This window comes from Patella vulgata, chromosome 6, assembly GCF_932274485.2.
Source record: "Patella vulgata chromosome 6, xgPatVulg1.2, whole genome shotgun sequence".
Lineage (NCBI taxonomy): Eukaryota > Metazoa > Mollusca > Gastropoda > Patellidae > Patella > Patella vulgata.
This window is the reverse complement of record NC_065884.2, coordinates 28,580,095-28,602,991: the sequence shown is the minus strand read 5'-3', so window position 1 is coordinate 28,602,991 and position 22,897 is coordinate 28,580,095. Positions and strand designations below refer to the sequence as shown.

At 35.1% G+C, this 22,897-nt stretch overlaps 1 protein-coding gene across 1 annotated transcript in view; it reads left to right on the top strand.

The window, feature by feature from the left end:
* The first annotated feature begins 7,946 nt into the window (after window positions 1-7,946).
* The window catches only part of LOC126825721 (four-jointed box protein 1), a 51,461-nt gene continuing 36,510 nt past the window's right edge, over window positions 7,947-22,897 (top strand). Inside the window, exon 1 of the mRNA XM_050555491.2 lies at window positions 7,947-8,425. The gene's annotated coding sequence lies outside the window, so the exon portion shown is untranslated. The remainder of the gene's footprint in view (window positions 8,426-22,897) is intronic.

Sequence of the window (22,897 nt, the reverse complement as noted above, 5' to 3'; positions counted from 1 at the left end):
TCCGGAAACAAAATTATACACCAAAAACTAAGTCATTTTTGTTTCCGTGGAAACACAAAAAATATAAATCTCAGAAATTCCTAAATAGCAAAAGGCACAACTACTGTAATGGGTAGATGTTTGTACAAAGTTTTAAAAAGATATCTTGAACGGTTTATGAGATATGCTCCGGAAAAAAAATTATACACCGAAAACGAAATCAGACCGGACGGACGAACCCCGTTTCAATATCCCTCCCTAACTTCGTTCGGCGCAGAATAATAATAGAAGATATTTTCTAGGCCAGAACTAACGAGGATTTCACCGCTCCTGGCGCGGAACAATGGAGGGGAAGAGGTCGTCCACAGTAGAGGCAAGTCCAAATTTTGTTGCTGGACAAATTTCCATGTGTCTTGATAACTGGCACATTTTGACATCAGAGGGTTCTTGATGTTGTAAGTGGATACACTATTGACTTCAGGACACCTCCATATCAAAATGCTTTACCAACCTCACCAAATTTTAGCCTTGATCAAACTTTGTTAATAGATGAAGAAATACAAAAAATGTTGTTGAAACAAGCAATTACTGTCTGAACCGTTGTAAATTTTAAACAGATTTCTTCTATTATGAACAAACTGCTTAACTTTGGTTATTATAACCCTACCTGTGTGTTTGAAATTAAATAAAATCCATTGTACAACTAAATATCCCAGCAAATAAAAAGGTTCTCTCTTTAAAAGGAACTCGTCACAAATTTTGTCATCGAGAAATACAAAAATGGAAGCTAAATTACGTCATTAATCGGGATAGATCATTTTGTATAAGGGGTCTCAGCAAGGCTTGTCTATCGTAACGGGGCTTTGCTCTTTTACAACAATTCAAATTTTGTGTATGAATAAGCTATTGCTCTCGGACCCAGTAATGAGTTTGGGCGTTTACAAACATAAATACGCCCATAGTCCGTTATTTTGTTTCCGTCTTGTATTAATTATTTGGTTAGAGAGTTGGGTGGGATTATTTCTTTTGAACACAGGTGCAGAACAAAAAGAACGACATTCGTTTTACAGGTCTTGAATATCTTTAATATTTCCTGATGAACTTAAGCAGTCCTTCAATTAACCTGAGCAATCTGCTGTAGCTGAGGTAAATCCGTAAGTGCCGATGTATTTTACATTTGCCTCAACAAAATTAAAAGCCACGGCCATTCCATTGAATAGGTATATCATGTTTTGGGGTTTTTTTTTTTTTTTTTTATAAATACCAAATATTATTATCAACAAATCGTACCGCACATCGGTTTAATTATCGGCAGATAGTTCCATGTCTTTCAATTTCTCTTTGAATATTATTTCTGTTGTGCAAAAACTGTTCAGAATTTTGCATCTCGGTAACACAATTAATTTCTGAAAATCCCGGCTCCATTTTGAAAGTCACAAGACAATGTATCCATACGAGTGTACGCTCAGTTATCAACTATATATTAATAAAAACTACAACTCCATTTTGAAATCCACGGTGAATGGAATTTTCTGATGGCATTTCGTAGATCGCGATCATGCCTCAACCAATCAACGCTTTGAATTCTATTACTGTAAAAGGTACCATGCCATATGAGTTATTGTATGCTACACAGATGCGGTGAAAATGGTTAAATTTTGCACGAAACTTGCAAAAGTTTTTCTCACGGTCTGCATAATTAACACACAAGAGCCAATAATACACGCAATCTGCGATGCCTCTTTTAAATACATTTTTATAGAGATGATAAACAATGTTTAGACATCTCAAACTTTTCTTATCAGTCGGAAGTCAATTAAATATGGAAATTATTTGAAGGTAAACATGGAGATAACTTAGCAATTTTAAAATGCGTATGCAATAACTTTAATTCTTTATTAAGTGACTTATGTTCACATTTTATTTACAATTTCTATCATAAAGTTAATCATTCCTAAAACTATTAAGAATGAAAGATTTAAAGTAGGGATGCTTGTTTTTAATGGTGTTTTCTCATCTAGAAGTAATCAAATTCAAATTTATAGTACACATGGGTAATTTGAAACACATGAGCGATATGTCAAGATGTGCAGCTTTAGAATGGTCAAAACCAAAGCAACTAATATTTACCAGCAGACTATGTTTAATTTACCACCTCATTACTAATGGTTCAACAATTACCAGTAACTCAAGCAGCCTTGAAAAATTATTTTAATATCTTGTAGCCCATCTGTCCAAATCATTTAACTAAATGATCATCACCCTAAGTACAGTTGTAAATGTTAAAGGATTCTGCAGGGTAAATTATAGAATTAAATACCATTTACATACCAAAATAATGTAGCATGAAAATATTTTCTTGAGGAAATCCTCATGGGCATTGATTATTGGGGAATGCTACCATGTTTTATGACCCATATTAAAAGAAACACATACTAAACAATATATGTATATGAGAATTAGAGTTTCATGTAATATTGTAACATGTAAAGACATCAGATAAAATAAATTATGGTTTTTTTATTCAAAGAATGAAGATTTAATGGTGAGATTTTTCCCACACATCACATGCTTATGGGATGGACCATAGATGGACGATTTAAATTGAATCTGGGTCTATTGAAGGTTCTTTTACACCCGTACCAATATGCATACAGGACATCAATCTTTCATCCAATCCAAATGACTAGACACTGTTCCTTGCCAGCCCCTCTGTCCGGCACCAATAACTACGTGAAACCAGACTATCATTTCTTATCTTCATTTTAGAAGGGCCAATCCGTGGTTATAATTCTCCAATACATATCGTCTTAAATTCTTTCACGGAACCACAGGTCACATCGCTAAGCCACTATTATTTACTCTGGTGCTCTGTTTTACAACCAAACAGATATTATCTATTAATTGCAGTAAAAACATCCTATTTACATTCAATGACGGAATGGGTAAGTGTGAGAGTGATATATATCGTCTGCTATATAGCATGCTACAGGCACCCTGTCAGTACTACACGGTACTACATGTTGGTCATTGAGGTTGTCGATCTAAAAATAATTCAAGCCCAATAATACTATAAAAAATGCAGTATGCAAATAAGAATGTTTGCCTTCGTGATGATGTTAATCCAATCGCTACTGTCAGTTTTCCCGTGTTTAGACGGCTCCAACCAATGACAAAATAGTTGTTTGGTGCACAGAGTGAAAATTCAGCCATTTTTATAAAATGCCACCTTGACAGAATATGAATAAGAGACATAATAAAATGATGATTATGTTGAATCAGTGAATAATTTTTAAAAAACCTTTTTGAGATGTTTCTGCTAATTTTGTGTAACCATAGATAGTCATCGTCTTGGTTCAGCTTTTGGCAATTGGTGAAATTTTAATTCAGTCAGTTTATCTCCATCGTCGCAACCAATTTTATCAAAATTTCAAATTCAGTATTGGATCAGAGATAGATTGTTGAATGAAAATATATAATTGGTTTCGATGTATTCTTTATCGAATTATTTTTATTTCCAAAGTGATTATAATTTTTTTTTAAATTTGCAACGGCCACACAAATTTTGAAATAGTCTTTAATTCTTTCTAACTCTAATGCTCTATTTCCTGGCATTTTTCACCTAAACAGATGTTATCTATACTATTCAAAAAAAAAGTAGGGGTTATTCAGAAACAATACAAAACTGCAGAAATACACTGCTGTTTTTATTAGAGGTAACCAGTGGATGTTAATAACAGGCCAATTGCCTACACATGAACATAAACAGTTCGAATGGGCGGCTTATCTAACAGCCCCATTTCACTCGCAAAGTGATACACTGTCAAAAGTGAAAATACACGTTATTTTTGTCTTAATAATAATGAGTAATTGCTCCACCAATCCTCAGACATTCAGCAATGCTCCTAACCAACAGTCCAATCACGATTTGGGTCAATCTGACCCACTCCTCTTGCAGTGCCACAGCCAATTCTTGCAGTGTTGTCAGTTGATGTTGATGTCGATGAACATCAAATTAAACGTAACACACTAAAGCAAAGATACGCTAAACAGTAAATCTTATACTAGGACCAATAGGAAAGCAAACATGGATAGGATAAACCAGCAAGTGGCAATTTTCATCAACCCTTCCTTGAAGTGTCAAATTTGACAATGAACCCCTCCCACGAATATGGTACTATTGCGTGTCGCACATGCAGCTCAGTGATTCTGTTGGGGCGATAAGTTCTTCATCTGTGAACATACTTTCAAAGCATGTCAAGTGTCCATGACTATTTATCATATCCCAACCTGCACAGGTATTTGCATTTCAATATCCCCCACTTTTTTTGAAGAGTATATTAATTGCTTGCAGTAAATTAACACAAAACATATAAATTGGCTTCATACAGCAATGCATCATGGTTTATGCTTTTATATACTGCGGTTGACCGTACTGTACACGAGGTTGACAAATCGTCTGCTACAGCGCAGTATATCGTCATTTAAATAACCAACAAAATAATTTTGAGATGATTTAAAATCAGTAATTTGTTACGAATGCTATGTACAACTTACAACAAGAGTGGCATTCAAGTATACGTTTTCTATTAAGAGAAAAAGACTTTAACCTCGTTTTCCCTACCATTTACCATGTTAAGACACATGAAGAATACGGCCAGTCTTCCAGAGCCTAAAATAGACACCGGAAATACGTCACACATAAAAGCTCCTATAGCCTATAGGCCTACAACATAACATTGTCTTGTAGGTTTAACTTTCCTGTGAAGCGTTCCACACATAACACAAGAGAGTTATCAACTTCACTTTTTATTCATTATCTTTATTTTACAGAGATCAATATAAGAAAACATTTTATTTGGTGCCTTCATATATGGTTTGTTTATCTTATATGAGTACATTCCCATTTAATGCAACATGACAAATACAAACACCAGACCACCAAAACTGGTCACCTTTACTTCATGGAATTACTTGTTGATGTAAAGCAAGTGTACATTAATTAATGATCAAGGGAATTTCAATGACATCTTGATGAAACCCAAACACAATAACTGCCTCTTTACCCTCCATTAAGGTTTTCAATCTGTCAGCAAGTTCTTCCTGGCTAGAAGCTAAAACAGACCTCATAGAATACTGTAAGTTTTACTGGATTCTCCTTGATTACTTGGTAAATACCAATGGCACCTTTGGGAGTGTTTGATGGTAACTAAAGACAACCTCCATGACCTGTTGTGACGTAATCTGATACTCTATATTTTGATTCTGCAGTTCCATTCCCCCTGATATGAAGGGGCTGATAAGAATATACACTTTCAATCGTGTTTATGCAGAACAGAGGGCCTGGCAAGGAAAAGAATCTAGTCGTAAATATGGGACTAAAGACAGAGGTTCTGTGTACATGTTAGTGTGTCTAAAAAATAACTCTAGCCAGGGCGCAATGCTGGTACCCGTTTAGGTCAAATACCTGAGGAAATATTTCAAAATAATAGAAGCATTTGCATCATTTATGCAGTAGTGAGAGAAATAAAACCATGGTGCTGCTCTATTATAAACGTGTAGAAACTATAAAATGGTAAACTAATGAGTTAAACATTCCTGTATGGTTGTTACAAAGTTTTCATTACACAGGGGAGAAATATTGTCACCCACTATGCAGGGACCTTGTAAAAGCTGTAGTCATGTTATACCAACAGCAGACAATCTGTGTATTAACCATGTATTTTAAGAATAACCTTCTATTTCCTCTCATTTTCTTTAAGAAGTAAAAATATACTAAACAGCAAAAAAAATGTCAGTACAATTTCAAAATCAGAGAGGCACTTTAATCAAATCATTCTAGAAAACAACTTCCTAAATGGATCAAAGCAATTATTTGTGAACATTATGATGACACATTAGTGATTAATACATCACAATTCCAAGACATTATGAGAAGGTTTAGAGTCTGTACACAGTCTAAACATCAGTATCTGGTGTGCCCACCGCAAGTGTCAATAACAGCAGCGCAGGGTCTGTACATGGGGTGGACCAGGCGATTGATGAACGCCATTGGCACCTGGAACCACACTCTCAGAAAAGCCTGGCGCAATCCATCGGCTGTGTTTGGTCTCGGTACGACGTTATTAAGTCACCTCTGAATTTCATCCCAAAGATGATCAATTTGGTTTAAGTCCGGACTAAGGGCTGGCCAGTGCATAACGTTGACACCATTATGCTGTAGAAAGTCCCGGATTAACTCTGGCAGTGTAGGCATGGGCGTCGTCATGCTGGAAAACGTTGTTTTGATGACATGCTGAAATGATGTGGGATCTGAGAGCTTGATCGATGTAGCGCACTGCTGTGATGCCACTCTCTGGTTCAGGCCGATTCCACACCAAACCATTATGCTTGGACCTCCCCATGAGTCTCGTTCCATGATACATTGGTTAGAATAACGCTGGTCATGTCAACGCCATATTCTGGTCCTGCCATCTGCAGTTGATACGCAATACCGACTCATCTGTGAACAGAACAGTTCTCCATTGCCTGTGTCGTCAGTTCTGGTGTTGTTGGGCAAACTGAAGACGTTCACATTGATGGCGAGGGGTGAGGATCGGTCCACGGTAAGGTCTACGGCAATGGATGTTCTCTCTGGTGAGACGTCGCCGCACTGTATCGGTACTGATGGGTCTTCCGTGTGTTCCCACTGTCTGATGTGCTGTCTCGGATGCCTGTGTGAAGGGATTCTGCATGTGCTGTCGCACAACATGGCGGTCTTGTCACCTTGTGGTAACCCCTTGGTCTACCAGTGCGGGGCCGATCATCCGTAGTGTTGGTGGCCCAAAAGCGTTGCTGAAGCCTGTAGATGGTCCGAACATTGACCTGGAAGTGTTTCGCAAATGCTTGGCCAGTGTGGCCAGCGTCGACTCTTCCAAGCGCCTGGTTCCTCTGAGCTGTCGTTAGTCATGGCATGCTGCTGACATTGTAGTGTGAATGATTCAACCAGGTATTGGGGTGCATTTTATACGGCTGGTCCCAGTTAACAGCACGTGCAGCAAATATACAATAAAAAGATTTGGCAAGTTTTATTCAGAGTACCAACCTGACGTTTCTTTTGCTGCTTAGTATAAATAGCAGTCAGGAGCGAATTCAAAGTAAGCTCAGTATATTTTATATTATGTGTTGCTATCTGAAAAAGTTTTGTACCTATGGCGTTCCATTCCATAATGTCATCATTCTACCACTCCGTTGTGGTCTTCTACCATCCCTTCACTATCATATTTACGGTTATCATGAAACGCCCAGTTAGTAATACCACATGTTCTGTCAACTATCACAAAACAGGCGGAATTGACAGGCAGGTCTTGAGATTATGTCCCATGTCTGATCCTCTCGTTCACAAGAATTTGCTCCCATCAATGAACTCCAATGCCAGGAAATTGACTAAAATTTTCAGACCCGGTCCCAATAAATATATACTCAGTTACATATTATACAATGCTATCTGAATTTTTTTTTACACCTACGGCACTTGTTTCCACTATGCCATCATTCTTCCACTCCTCTGTAGTACCACTAATGCGATGGTCGTGGGGCGATAGACTGTACAAATGAATGAATTGACAGGAAGATCTCGCAATTTCTCCCATTTCTCAGCAATGACCTCAAATGCCAGGAAATTGACTCAGATGTTCAAAATTTCTCAGGGGGAGCCCCTGCCACAATCACCCTTTAGGTTGCACTCCCCCCCCCCCCAATCATAAACATTTTGGCTACCCCACTCCTAAGGGTTCATAGTTTTGTTTTATTGAAATAAATTGCAGAATTTTATCAATAAATAGATTATATTACATATTTAGTTTTGCCCAATACCCCCTTAAAGTCCATCGTTTCATGATAATGTAACATTTCTCTTAACTTCTATTGGACACTGATCAGTCAATATTGTCTGCTATTGCCCTTGATGGAAGCGGACATTAACCCTTAAAATCAGTCAATAGACACACAAATTATTGAGGCATAAAACATACAGGGCAATTTATCTTCTCTTAAAGCTATTAACACTTACAATCATTATTGCAGGGTCGTGTTACAGTCTCCCAACAATAGGGTATCTCACCTAGAAAATCCCCCACATACAGGTGTTACAGAAGATTTGAAATGACCTGTTTACCTGCATATCATTAAGCTACTGTTGAAAGTTTAGAAGTGTTTTGATACCCTTTCAATCAGCCCTTATTGTCATTTAGTTTATAATGGTTTTAAGTGTACATAGGACATGTTCAACAAGTGAGCCCCAGTTTAGTATCAAGGTGACAATACTATACCGAGTTGAACTAATCCTAAGGTAGGACTTGTTTGACATAAACAGTATGGACTGACTGCTGATATACTTTGTAGTGTTTGCACAGATGTTAATTTCTTCTCAACAGTTTTAAATAGGATATATCTAATCTTAAATAAGGTAAGGTATAGATTCTTGTAAAAACTTGTATATTTACATCAAAGTAGAATTTTCAACAAGATTGTTACAATGACAATACTACTGACAACACTGTTGATACAATAATATATACTGTATAACAGTGAACAACCAGCGGCTGCCAGGCAAGATACACCCACATTTTGCAAGAGATGGATAGAGAACAAGCTAAACAAAAAGCGATTTTTCGTACAATCAAGAGCCATAATTCAGGAAGTTATGATCTGAATATCGACAGAAACCAAGATCTTTGGGTTATAAACATGTATTTCAAGTCTCATCAAAATCAGATCAAAATTGTAACTTCTAGAGGGTCCACAATCTTGACATACCATATATTTACCCTATTTAGGTATGAGGGACAGCCATTTTGTCCGGCAGTTTTGGTCCCATTTTCACGAAATTCGAACTCCGCTGTCACTAGGGTGTAACGGTGATATATGTAAACGTTTTTTTCAATCGGATAAATTTTGTGACCTCTAGAGGGACCACAAACTAAAAACGTGAATTTTCGTACAATCAAGGGCCATAATTCAGGGAGAAATATTGAAAGGAACCAAGATCTTTGGGTTATAAACATGTATTTCAAGTTTCATCAGAACTGGATCAAAATTATGACCTCTAGAGGGTCCACAACCTTGATATACCATATATTTACACTATTTGCGTACGAGGGGCGGCCATTTTGTCCGGCAGTTTTGGTTTGATTTTTAGAAAATTCGTACTGAGCCATCATTAGGGTGTAACGGCGCTATATCAAAACGTTTTTTTTTTAAGTCAAATAAAAATCGTTACCTTTAGAGGGACCACAAGCTAAAAACATAATTTTTCGAACAATCAAGGGCCATAATTCAGAAAGTTACGATTCGATATGCGCGAATATCGAAAGAAACCAAGATCTTTGGGTTATAAACATGTATTTCAAGGTTCAAAAATCATATCAAAATTATGACCTTAGAGGGTCCACAACCTTTACATACCATATTTTTACACGATTTGCGTATGGTGGGGGGGGGGCATTTTCACTCAAATTTGAACTCCAGCTTCATTACAGTATAACGGTGATATATTGGAAGGTTTTTTTAAATCAGATAATAAATGCGACCTCTAGAGGTACCACAAGGTAAAAACACGATTTTCAGTACAATCAGGGGCCATAATCAATGAAGTTATGGTCCAATATATGTCAATATTGAAAGGAACCAAGATCTTTGGGAGATAGACCTATATTTTAAGTTTCGTCAAAATTGAATAAAAATTGTGACCTGTAGAGTGTCCACAAACAAATTGTGGACAAACAAATTGCTGACAGAAGTTGCAACGACAATATACATCCACATGAAAATGTGGGCGTATAAAAAGTAACTTTTGTATATGTGAGATGAAAAGATTTGGGGTTCTGCAGTGTAAAGTATATCTCATCATATGTTGGTGTTTTACCAAACATTAGGTTTTAATTATTTTGGGGGAACTAAGATAATTTCAAAGATCTACATAAAGCTCACTATTGTGGTGGGAGTATCATAAATATGGACCCAATACATGTATTTAAAGCCTCAGGGATTTACTTTGTTATATATCTACTAGAAGATAAAAGACTTCTATTGATTAAGCCTGGGGTAATAATTATCTGTGTCTAGAAACATGTAAAAGTAGATGTACAACAAGTAAAGTTGCCACGAGAGGGGTAAACTGAGCAGACAGTCACTTAATCCTAAATACCAAATTGATTGAAAGGAAGTGTGTGCTTGTAGATAGCATCTGATGAGATGAGCCTCATAGATACACTATCCAAGTATCATTAGAAAACACTCTATCTTCTGGACCATCAAATATAAGGCCAATTGACCACTAGGTTTTACATTTATTATCATTCCCACATGTTCTCTGTGTACCAAACAAACAAATATAACCACTCAGTTTTCAAGGAAAGAGGTTTTTTTTGTTTTGTTTTCTCTTGGTAGGGGAAGTATGAGAAGAATGATGCATCCTGCTGTAGTCTTATATTTCGGCTAGCAGGGAGCATTAGTTAAGATTGCTTATTATCAGTAGAGGGTAGGAATAGTGTTGGGGTCGTGATCTTGTTGACATCCTGGTTAACCCACAGCACCTGCTCTATTACTTATTTACATCTGCATCAAATCAAACTATCCTCCCAATGGGCATTCTTTAATCAGGTGTTGAGTAGTTATCTCAGCAGAAACAACTTTTATTTTCAGTAGATGTCATTCTTAGAACACTTGCATAAATATCTCAGAATAATTTATAAGGATGCATGTGAAGAACCGATACATGCTACATTCATATACACAATTCAGACATTATTATACACTTTTACATTGTCTCTTAGCTGTTTAGGCCTTTTTAAGGTTATAACAATTTACTCTGGCAGTTGATTTATTTGGCTAACTTTTCCCTTTCATTTGCGTTTTCTGGTGGTATATTAATTTCAAAGGGACTGTCCCAGATACATTTTAGTGAATTTAACCTTAAAAGAGCCTAAACAGCTAATAGACAATGTAAAAGTATATACTAATGTCTCCATTATTCTTCTTTACTTCTGCATGGAAGGCTTTCATAAACCTTTACTTATGGTTGTCACTGTGGCACTAATTATAAGTCTGATACAGGGACCATACACAGATTTTTGTCAAAATTTTATATTTTTATGAAAGCTTCTAGTGTAATTTTATGATCTTTATGATGTTTTTATCAAATTTTATATTTTTATAATGTTTCTATCACATTTCATGTTTTTATCATTATCAAATATTATGATTTTTTTTTATGTATATATAACTGTACTGACAGTAAATAACTAGTCTCTGGTCCATGAAGTAGTGTTCAGCCAGTGTTATGCAGATAAGAACGTCTCACCAGTAGCACTGGTGGTATTGATGGTCGCAGTCATCTATGTTCATACAGAGCCCTCGCAAGCCTATGTGGCACCCAGGGCAAAAGTTTCAGTGATGCACCACCCCCACAACTTTGCATACTGTAACTGCGTTGTTCAGTGCCTGCGCTTAGTTGATGTTTTATGATTAAAGAAATTTGAATCATGGGCACTAAGAAGCCTATCGGCTTTCCATGATTTCCGATGATTATGGCAATTGATATTTAATGTTTTATATACTAAATGTTAGAATAGGGTAAAACTAGAAGCCAAATGGGTTGTTACTCATAATCAGATTTTAGTGTGTTGTAAATGAAATCTTCCATTACTCATTACATGACCATTACTTAAAAAATGTAATGATTACATTCCATTACCATTACCCATTACCATTACCCCAGCCCTGGACTCTGTGTTCATATACCCACATAACATTGACTGAACACTGTCAAATAGAAAATGAAAGAGAGCAGCAAGCTGGGGGTCATAAAATGCATGGATGATTTTCTTATTCACATTCAGATTTATTAGTACCGGTATAGATATTTATTTTTGGGAGTAGCGATTTATGGTTAGTTTTATATTTTGAAAATGTTTTCGTCTCATTTGATGAAAAATAGTGGAGTTTTATATTTTTTATGATATTTTTCCTTTTTATGACAATTTCATGAGAAATGACCAAACTTTATGAAAATATAAATGGTTTTATATTGTAATAAGGTCCCTGCTGATTGTATGTGGCTGATATCATCACCGATTTGTATATTTAATACTAATGGTTTCAGTTTTTATATGACTGATTCATTTTAAATCGGAATCTGAATACATTGCAGGTATCATATGGGGAGCAAAGTGTACTTACCCATTATGAAACAACTGGTACCACTTTTGGAAAATGATTTTATTTTAACAATTGCAGGGGCGGATCCAGGAATTTTTGCAGGAGGGGGTTTGCCAGGTTCCTGAGACAATGTATCTCCCCCCCTCCCGCATGGTCTCTATCGTCATTTTGGCGTATATACATACACATTGAGAAATTCAACACCTCGTCTGACTTATATTTTTATTATGAATTAATACAATAACATTGTGATTCAATTTCATAGATGCAAAGCATTAATTGTGATATCACATAATGTCTATATCATTATCTCGTGCTTTGAGTGCCCATCCTGTCCCACATCTGACGATAAAGCCGAAAAACTTTTATCATAAAAATTGTTGATTTACAAAAAAAAAAAAAAAAAATGTAGCTGAGCAGGGGGGGGAGGGGGGGGTCGACCCCCCCATACCCCCCTCTGGATCCGCCCCTAAATTGGTCCATAGGATTTTGCTATTTTCTACTCATTACCAGGGACTTCTTTTGTTTGGATCATAGTCTCACCAACTAGCCAAAGCTCTATGATTTGTATCAGTATATACCCTGTTACTTGGGTATTACCTGTACACCTTCTAAACTTTTCCTTCCAAATTTTGTCCTTTCTGAAGACAATCCAACTGTTTGACACGCAGATCAACGATAGCAAGACAACTTCTTCATTCGTTTGTGCTTGGGGTGTAATTCAGCTCCGACCTAGGGTGATTACGCAGACAAGAAGACAGCTTTTTAGACATTGTTATATCGTCATCATTCCCATCCTTCATGCACATTGCTTGTAGGTGTAATTGGCTTGAAATTCATACTGTACTACCAGATAAAGAATCCTATTGAACTTCAATGATTTCCATAATTACTGTCACAGTTATCACCTTTGACCAAGATGAAAAATCTAGTGAACACTCAAAAGTCTAAAATTATCATTTAATTGACTTGAAATTTATACACTGTGTTTTATATGATTATGACACAAAGAAGCCTATTGGTCTTCAACGCTGTCAGAGTGAGCTGCCTTGGGCAAATGTTTCGTTGCCTGGCAACCTATCTTATAGATACTTAAAACACTATTGTTATTTTATTTTTGTTCAGAAATTGTGGGAAAGGACCAAAAAAAAGAGCAAGCAGTATACACACACATGCAATCATCAAACAATTCCTATCTATGTATTCAGGCAGTATCCATATTAAGATCAGTATTGAAGTTTAAATCCAAATGCATATAGTGTATGAGTATGCTGATGATAAAAGTAAGATAAAAAAAAAATTCTATTCACAGGCCTCTGTCAAAATCATATAGTGAACATGTTACTTTAATGAACATTATTTGGTGCTGTTTCTTGTTAGTTTTGGTAATTTGCTTTTAGTAAAATACAAAGAGCATGCTTTATAGTTTTCGTAAATTAGTAAACTTAATAAATTGTACATCACTTTCATCAACGGTCAGTTTGAATTATTTAATCAATGGCAACTTAATATTTCTGTTAACCTAAATTCACAGGAAATAGATTTTGATGAATGTTTATCGAATATGGCCTTTTAGTCACATAGATTTTTTAGTCAAGAAGGTTTTATATCGATCAGTAACAGATTATATCTTAATATCAATTGTTCATTTTGGTAACAGTTGTAAAATACAGACAAGTATATAACTTTACTTTTATTATTATTATATTATTGTTCGATTTGCGTTATATAGTGCTTCATTACACATGATAGTTTCTAATCGCATTTACAGCAAAACAGTTCAAAAACATTGTGTAAGCAATACTACAGCAACAAATTATACACAGTTATAAGTCTTTGACCAAACTACATTTAACTCATTATATTAAATTTAACAAAAGGCTTTGTCATTTTAAATATAATTTTACAACAAGATTAGATTTGAGGTGGGTATTCAGGGGTCGAAATAGTATAGTTCCAAAACGAGTTCGGCAGCAACATTCATCCTGTTGCCTTTCACCCACACTGCCCATAGAATAGATTTTTGCCTAAAAAACACTGCCCAAACTACTGATATAGTGAGTTGGGAACATCAGTATAAAATTCTCTCTGTATCAAATTGAAACCACTGAGTAAACATTGTACTGGGCCTGGTAGAGGAAAACATGGATTATGTAACAACGAGCTGTAACAGCAATGTTGATATAGAGGGAGATTTCACCCCAAACTTGTTCAAGTCAGTGCATTTTTCACACAGCAATGATTGTTCGATTCACCCTGAGTAAAGTCCCACAAGCAAATAACACCAAATCCTGTGAAAAGTAACACCCAGCTGTGTGAGGCAACAGGATCTGCAGTGTTTCCATTTTTTTATCTATTGAACAAATCAAAGGCCAACATAATGCATTTTTTTGTTACGGACAAATCGAAGGCGAACATAATGTATCCTTTTGTTTAACAGGCTAACTGGAATTAATGCATTACGTTAAGAGTTATCTAAATAGTAACCAGCGGTTCGAAGGCTAGATACCCCCACATTTTGCATGAGATGGATAGAGAACAGGCTAAAAAGAAAAAGCATTTTTTCGTACAATCAGGGGCCATAATCCAGGAAGTTATGGTCTGAAATGTGCGAATATCGAGCGAGACGAGATATTTGCGATATAAAGATATAATGTAAGTTTCATCAAAATCGGATAAAAATTGTGACATACTTTTACACTACTTGCGTACAAGAAACGGACATTTTGTCCGGCAGTGCATTCTACATGTTTCTTTAATTTTTATTTTGTCGTTTGTGAATTAGCCTTTACTAATTACTTCCACATTGTGTTGTAGGATATGTATTTATTTGTTCATTACAAAATGGCACCGGAAACAATAGGGTACAGGACTCATGTACTGAATATAAAATGTTAATTGTATCTTAAATATTGGATTTTAGGATCGTATAGTTTCACGACAAGATAACATCATCTGGATGAACTTTCTCGGTCCAATGTAGGAACTGAACACCCGACTTCCAGGTTAGCGAGCCAAGGTCTTACCCAGTGTTCACTCTGGATTCCATTTTTTTTTTTTCCGCCAGTTTTACATTTTATTTTATTTTTCAGTAGTTTTTATTTAAATACAATATACATATGATATTACAATTTACAAAATTATTCTCCGCTTTGCAGAATCCCATTTTTTGAAAGCTTTTTTAACATCTGGGGTAACCCCTTTTCCAATACTTAGTAACATCAAATTACACAGTGTATTTGTTTTAATGAATTTCTGTATTTGTTTTTTATATTTTGTCAACTAAACCTTCTTCCACAGTCTGCAGTTGCCATAGGAATTGTGAGCAAGCACTTACTGATATCGCAAGGATTTAAAAATTTGCATTCATCCCTAAACGATCTACCTTTTCCAAATGCACATAAGATTTTATGTTTTTTGAAAATTTTCTTTGCCGCAGACTTTTGAGGTACATGCAGACCTATTGTGGAAGTTGATATCACATTCAAGGTTGCAATATTATCAGATGGGCGAGAGCTGATCATGACAGTATCATCTGTAGACTTGGAGCATTTTGGTGGTGGCATTCTGAAAAAATCTGACATCATTTAATCGGACGTTGACAAAAAAAGGCTGTTCAAACAAATTGAACGAGTTCACAGTGTCCGCCATTTTGAATATATAGAAACCATCAAAAAGCCACCGATTCATATTTGAAGACAAATAATTAAAACTTTATTACTACTCTTACTGTAAATACTTATCAACACTAATCTGAGATTGGTTAAGATATCTCTATTATTGGTAACTAAATTGACTGAAAACTGACTCAGCCAAGTGCAATAGACTGTAACGTGTATGCACGGCGTGGAAATCAAAAGTTTGTGTGAAGAAACCTTTATCGCCATGGTTAAAAAAGAATCGCCATTCAGGTAAAAGTTATCGCCAAAAATTTCACCAGATTGAATATTTTATCGCCATAATTATATTTTTATCGCAATTGCCACCGTGGCTCCTTACCAGTATAGACTTAGAAACTTTCTATATTAAGGCTAATTGTTTAAATTGCCATAGTTCTTATTTATTGTATATTTATTGTAACTTGGGTGTTTTGTAAGAAACAGTATGTTGGCCAAACTATCGCCCCCTTTAGTTCCAGTCAAAGAAGTAATATTAAATTGAAAAAGATTGGAAAATCACTTCACATAGCTCCACACTTTAATACACCTGGTCATGATTCTTATGTCTGAACTTAATATTGCAGAATTACTTTGGATCCACAGATAAAATACTGTGTGGTCTAGTAAATTAATTCTACACCTTTTCTATTATTCCTATTTTTAACTATGACCTCAGTTATCTATATTTAGCTTATTCTTTATGTCATCAAACTTGTTGCATCATTAACGTTATGACATCACTGGTTAATATGACCTTCCTTGCGCTTCAAATTTCATTTGTGTAGAGAAGTAGTGTTCTCTGAGGAAGTCAGTTTTTACACTTTCCAAACGATAGATGCTATAAAAGATGGTTTTGTGATAACCATTATTTATTTTTAACCACATGAAAATGTGGGCATATAGAAATACAGAGAGAGAGAAATGAGGTGTAAAGTCCACTCGACAAAAATTAGGTGATTTCTGGACTAACATGGTTCAATTTTTGCTGTTTAAAATATTATCAAAATATTTTAAGACTCTGATCCTCATTGGAGAGATTGTTAATCCTTTGCAAACTAAAATATTGTGAAAATTGAATCTTTAAAAGGAATAACAGTCCAGGAATGATTCAATTCCATTCATTACTTAAAATGATATGATGAATTGAAAATTTCTGATTATATTCAAATCAAGACATTCTTGCCTGAACTTTTCCAATTTTGTATGGATCAAACTTAAAGTGTACATAAGATGGACGAAAAAACTTTTTGGTACGTATAGCCAATGGTTACTATATCCACTTTATGGCAAGTTCATACCAATCTGATTAAACCCTCTTATGACTGGACCACCCGCTATTTTGGATGCCTTATGACTCTGAACCATCCGAAACCGCCCGGTACAAGCCACATTCATATTTCACACTTTTATCGGAAATCACGTTCTCGTATCACGTTCTCGTATCGGCGAGACAAGACTTCAACTAACTTCCTTTGTTTATTAGCTAGAAAATGGCGCGTAGCATTGACTAGTTTGCTATTCATGTTTATCAAGATATTCTAATTTTAAAGTCGGCGATCTTCGACACAGATTTTCTAGTAATGGCTGCCTAAATTACCGAAGAGTCTATTGAGGATTTTAGTGATAATTTCACAAATTCTGATGAAGAATATGAAGATTTTAAAGTGACAGACACCGATGACTTTGTTTTCAAGAGGATGATATCAAGCCAGTAATTCCGTATGAATTTGAAAAGACAAGCGAGTATGGCCTACAAATAAATTAAATGTTGATGCCATAGGAGAGAGGTAATATAGGCCTAGCCTGTTCCTCAACCCTATTCTGTGAATAAAATATTGTTTATACAAAAAAAATCCATTTAAGCTGCCTTTGTTTAAATAGGTCACATGGCAAATGAAGACGGTCCGAGCAATTTTCGCATTTACTGGTAATTTGGATAACCCCATAATACTTCACATCCCAAACTATTCTCTATAAGTACAGAAATACAAATGGTGCCAGTCATTTGTCGATATATTCATTATTAGCTATATATAATGATAATAACTATCTCTAAAAAACACAAAGTACAACTTTTATCTTAACTCCATTTGAAATTCACAGCGAGTATGAAATTTTCCGATGACCTTGCATAACAATAGATCCCCTTCATTTCTTAGCCAATCAACGCTGGGAATCTTATTACCATGGACGGGTCCATGCATACTACGGGCATGGTAACCGATGTTAAATTTTGGCGCAAAAATTGCATGGGATTCATGGACATGAATATCAAATACATGTGATCATACGTGGAGTTTCTGATGCCATTTGGTGAGTGATTAAACTGTCAATGTAATAGTAAAATACCTTTTTTATAAATAAGTTAAACGATGTTAGATATTATAACCTGATCTTATCACAAACATTTATCCATTGAATAATTTATATTCAGATTTCATAGTCAATTAAATGTTGTCTAAACACCAATCAACAAATAATACGAGACTACTTTATTACAAAAACATCAGTGAACAGAGCTAATTGATTATTGGGTAAATAATAAACAACTAATGAGTAAAACTTAATTATTCTATATAATGTGTCCGATTCAACAATTAGTTGTGGTTTGGAGAAATGTTTGTAGAAAAGTTCCCCTGTAACTTTTTTCGTTCATTCGTGGGGTACTACGCACACATTCCACCTAGAGTGATGTCTTTGATCTGGACAGCGTAAAAAAAGATAATCAGCATTTCTAATCACACATCGAGGTGTAAATTATTTTATGACCCTATGTCTGTGCAACTTTAGTCGCATTGATTAATGACAGATATTAACGACACTACACTTGCCATATTATTACCAATACACAAAGATATTTAGATGACCCTTCTCAATCTGTTATTCGATTTAGATGGTTACCAACAAAATTTATTTATACTATTAATTCTAACTTATATTGAGATATTTTTTCATATATGATTTTACAGTCTTTTTCAGAAGAAAGGTGCCGTACGATGGCTACTGGAAAATGAGATACAGTTGATAACGGATCGTCATTTACAAATCCCGTTTCAATCATGTTTGACTTTTATGATACATTTTGCATGACCACATCTTTTTACTCCTGTACTCTTTTACTCGCGGAAATTAGAACCACAATACTCTTCTGACGGAAATGTATCTCAAATCATTTGGACTGCACACAATGGTAGAGGGACTTTAAAATGACAGGTTTTAAGGCCCGGTCCCAGTGGCCGATGGACACAAAACGTATGCAAAAAGGACACAGCGGACGAGCAAACTTTCGGAGTTGGCTCCATCCGTTTTCATCCGCTCCAGAAATGGACAAAATTGACAAAAAATTGGCGAAAACGGAATGGAAAAGAACGAACGTGGGAAGTATGTAGCGGGGATGTTAAATGGATGTTCATCGGAAGCCTAGCGGATGAAAGCGGATGGAAGTGGATGACAGCTCCGGCAAACTCCAGACATCCTTCAATATACCAGATACATCCCAGATACAAACGCTTTGTCCGTTTTGAAAACTTTATATACGAGATGCATACGCTTACATCCTTTCTATTTCCGTGCTACTAACGATGTATAGACGTTCCATGTACCTTATCTTTCCTTCCTCTTTCCGTTTTCAGCTGGAGCGGATGTGAGTTGCGAGGATGCAGAGAGGATACAGTGGATGTTTAACGGATGATAACGGACATGGAACGTTTGGTGCTCGTATATGTCGCGCATTTACATCGTACACGCCAGAAAGTTCATCCGTTATAAAAGTTTTGTGCAGCTCAAAACATTTGCTCGATGGATAGAGCGTATGAAACATGTATGCAATGAGTACACAACGGATGCATGACGTTTTCAAACGGAGGGCACGTTTTTTTCCTGTGTTACATCCTTTTTGCATCCTTAAGTGCAGTGGGACCGGGCCTTAAAATCGCTGTCGTAAGAGAGGGCGGGACATTATAAAACAAATTCTATATTGGATCTTAAATTAAAATAAATTACAAAACAAATTATTACATAGTCAATTGCTTTAATTAATCCGGGGATTAAGGAATCAGTCAGGCTTTAATGAATACACACCCTGGCTGTATATAAATAATTAAGGAATAAACATTCCTAATATGCATTTGGTTACTGTGACGTCAGAACTTCACTGCCGTCTGGGGGGATTAAAAGTGTTTTCGAGAATTGGCAAAGTCATTTTTACAAGAGGTCTATATTTGCGACTTTGAGTGAAGTTTGCTGAATTAATTATTATCAGATTGGTGTTAACTTGCTGTAAAGTGCATATAGTAACCACTGGCTATAAATACATGCAGTTTAGGTTTTTCTTCCCATGTGCTCTTTAAACTGAAAGTTCCAAGAAACCCTGGGTATGAATCTAATGTGGGTTCCACAGTTAGGATTAAGTTGGGAATTCTACAACTGATATACATATAATCATAAGAAATTCTGGCCAAAAGAGTAAACACATTTTGTCTAAGATTGTGTACTCAAGCCAAAAAGATCTTTGCTCTCGAAATACTTATTGGTTTAACCTTAAATTCTAGTTTATATATTATTTGTTCTGTGTGATAATAGACAATGTTTTTGACAAGATGAAGATGAATAAAAAAAATGTACACGGTAGACAAAGATGTGATAAAGTTATTTTCTTGTATCAAGACCAAATAAATAATGTGAAATAAAATATTTTCTCATGTGTCAAATTTTGTTTCAGCATTTAAAGTTTTAAAAAGTTCCTCCAAAGTTCAATAGAATATTAATCTTTTAAAGTAAAGTGTAACATTACGTTTGATTATAGACTTTTTGAAAATCCAATCTTTTACAGTTTCTTTGGCTTCCCAATTCATAAAGATCTGATAGGTTTGCTAGGAAGGTTACGCCAAGGATCACATAGGTGAACTTTACTGAATGAGGTATATTTAACTTTTGTTTTGGTCTCTACTGTTCAGTCCTTTGTGCTGTCAAGAATCGACTATTGTAATTCTTTACTAACTGGTATTACAAACAAACAAGTTTCAAAGTCCACTAAAACTATATCAAGATCACACATAACTCCAGTCTTAAACAAATTACATCTGATCTGTGTTCAGTTGTTTCAATGTCATTTATTAATTGAACTAGAATATTCAGGTCACAATTCTATGGAATACAATTACTGCTTATTACTGAGCGACGTTTCGACTAGGCTTCTCTAGTCATTATCAAGCAATTTTAAGATGTGAAAATATAACGAGACAATATACACATGTTGACCAACCAGAGATCTGTGTTTGTGAAAGGATTAACTTTAAAATGTTATCTTTAATCCATGGCTGTATTAACAATGCTCCAGGTTATCGTTATCTAGCTAGTATCATTGTAACATCCAAAATGCTCATAAGATCAGAAAGCAAATTGTTATTGGTTGGATGTACCTACTACCTACCCATAATTTGAAATCATTTAGATCCAGAACTTTTCGATACAATGCAGTTTTTAAAACAAAAGTGAAAACTTGGTTATTTAGTAACAATCATTAACAATCCAAAGTTTTACAGCACCAAGAGTATTCCATACATGGATTACATGCCCATATTTAGTATTTCATGATAGTAAGTAAATCCTTGTAAGAAAAGCCATGGGCAGGGCTATGTGACACGATATCTGGCAAGATTTCACCTGTCATGTCATGCCGCCCTGTACATCATTAGAAACATAGCTTCGAAAATGTAAAATGAATTACCATAAAAAGAAAAACTGTTTGGTAACTATCTTAGTGACCCACTCTTCACTATTTGTGATAGAATTACTTATTTCAATTCAAACTGCTATCCTATGTGTTGAGAATTGTGCGTTTAAAGCTATGTTTATAACTTGTGCAAAGCCTTGAAGAACGGATCAAGACAAGACAGTTGTCCTAACAATACTGCAGCTAGGTTTCCCCTTGACAGTGATGCAGGACAGACAGCCTGGCAAGGAAAAGCATCTAGTCACTCAGATTGCTCAATAAATCAAGGTCCTATATATATATATCATTGGCAGCACACAATGAAGAATATTAAATGACACTTTAAAATAACAGTTTGACACCAACTTGGCAATATAATGTTAATGATAAGTATGCATATTTGCTGGTGTCCTGGAAAATAATTGTTATATAGTTTGATGGTTTTATAAAATAAAACAGTGTAGATACTACTGACAAATGTGCAGAACATGGAGTGTGTACAATCTGGTCGTACTATATGCAGCTAGCAGACAAATAATAACAGAATTTGGGCAAATATTTTTTTATAATTGAAATGAAAGGGGGTTAAAATTTTCTACAAAAGAAAACAACTCAAGAGATTAATTTTATATGTAATGAGATGAGCTAAGTAGGTAGCTATAGTAAAACATCAACATCTGTGTAATCTCATGCAGATTATATCTTCTTTCAAACCTCGATTATATTGGCAGTTTTTATCTGATTTATATCTTTAATAGTCTACACTTAATAGTGATAAGTATATTGACAGTTCTATTGATAGTGTTGACTTATCAAATTTACACTGATGGGGGTTCTATTTTTCTTTACTGCCTACATATTGTCATCACATTTTCACAGATAGTGATAAATATTATTTAAGCAAGTTTATATATAACACAAATTATTGTCCACTTTAAATAATCACTACATGACCACAGATTAGTTTTGTCATTAACTCTTCATTTGTATAAGGTAAGTAGTTGGCTAAGTTAATTACTTCTTAAATAAGTGCTTTGATAAAATCATTTATTGCAACTTCTAATCAGATCAATAAAATCCAATCAAAATTTAAAAAAATAAATCATTTATTACAACTAGTAAATCTATCAACTATCTTACAATTATATCATCTGTGGGGAGTTAAATGGTCGTATCTAGCATATTTGACAAAATTTACTTTTTTGCTTCTTCAGAATCATAATTTTCATGCACAACTGTTCATCTAATGGTCCTATTTCTAAGTCAATCAAAAAGGCTTTTACATTTTGTTTCAAAATGCTGTATATGGGTTGTTCCAAAAAAATATAAATATTAGGAGAAAAATGTA